This window comes from Pongo pygmaeus, chromosome 2 (assembly GCF_028885625.2).
Source record: "Pongo pygmaeus isolate AG05252 chromosome 2, NHGRI_mPonPyg2-v2.0_pri, whole genome shotgun sequence".
NCBI classification, from domain to species: domain Eukaryota; kingdom Metazoa; phylum Chordata; class Mammalia; order Primates; family Hominidae; genus Pongo; species Pongo pygmaeus.
In genome coordinates this window covers 68,127,659-68,129,118 of record NC_085930.1, presented here as the reverse complement: position 1 = coordinate 68,129,118, position 1,460 = coordinate 68,127,659, and positions in this window count along the sequence as shown.

Below are 1,460 nucleotides of genomic sequence, written 5' to 3'. Positions count from 1 at the left end.
TCTATGCTGTCTGTGTGTGTGAAAGGAGGGGAGGTGGGGCTTCTTTTCCCTGAGACCAGATGGCTGGTAATTGTGCCTGGAGCTCCCCACTGGGTGCAGTCTCATGATTGGTCCTGCCATTATTCCTGCCGGGGGTCCCAACCCAGAGACTCCGTTCATTGCAGTCCAGGCACCATTAATTTCTGAAACTGCTCTGTCTGCCTATACAGAGCTTTGGTGCTTTTCACATAATGAACTTGCTTGGGCTAAAAAGTAACCTCAGAGAAAGAGTGCTCCCATTTGGTGGATAAGGAAACTGAGGTTCCAAACATGAGATGTAATAGCTTGCCCCAAATCTAGCCAGTGAGCAAGAAAGTAGACTTTTGCCTGTGCCAAAACAGCAATCACCATCCACAAGTGGCTATTTAAATTTTAATTATTACAATTAAATAAGGTTTAAAATCCAGTTCCCTAGTCCCACTGGCAACTTAACAGCTACCAGTGACTGTACCATATATAACAGCATATATAGACATACAGCATATACAACACATACATAGAGATTCCCATCATTGCAGAAAGTTCCATTGGATAGTACTAGACCTTAGTAACACCTTGAAGTAAAAAAAACCCTTGTGTTTGAGTCCTGATTCTTCTTGCCAAATTTGGCCAAGTTATTTCTATTTTGTGTCTCAGTTTCTTAGTCTATAAAGTGGAGATAATGAATATAAACAATCTGACACAGTCCCTGCCATACAGGTACTGACTGAACTGTATTTTTTCCACTAGCCCAGTGGCTGGGCTGTTGAATAATTTCCAGTGTTCGTGATGTTGTCCTTGCCTTGAGACTTGGAGGTCCAGGAAAAGGGCTAGGTGTGTAAAAGGTTCACTGAAATGTTTCATATTTAATATTGGAAGTCTGGGGGCCAAGGGGTAAATATAGGAGTGGGTGTCAGGGTAAGCTTCAAGAAGGGTTAACCTTTGAGCTGAGCTTTCAAAAGGGATTCCTCCAGATGGCCAGAGGGGTTTCTTTTGATGGGGTGGACAAGGTGATGTTAAAGGGAGGAGGGGGTGAGGGCAACTTGGAACAGCTATTGCCCCCCCTTTTTTTTTCATTTTTGAGACAGGGTGTCGCATTGTTACCCAGGCCGGAGTGCAGTGGCGCAAGCATGGCTCACTACAGCCTCAGCTTCCCCAGGCTCAAGTGATTCTCCCACCTCAGCTTCCTGAGTAGCTGGGACCACAGGCCTGTGCCACCACGCCCAGCTAATTTTTTTGGTTTTGTTTTTTGTTTTTTTTTTTAGGTCTCACTATGTTGCCTGGGCTGCCTTGGGTGATTCCCCCCGCCTCAGCCTCCCAAAGTGCTATCATCTCCTTTATGACACTACCTCTGTGACCCACCTCGCCACCCCTCTGAATTAGGTGTTCCCTCCTCCAGGGCACATGGCTATATTCCAGCTTTGCAGTGAATGTTAAAGGTG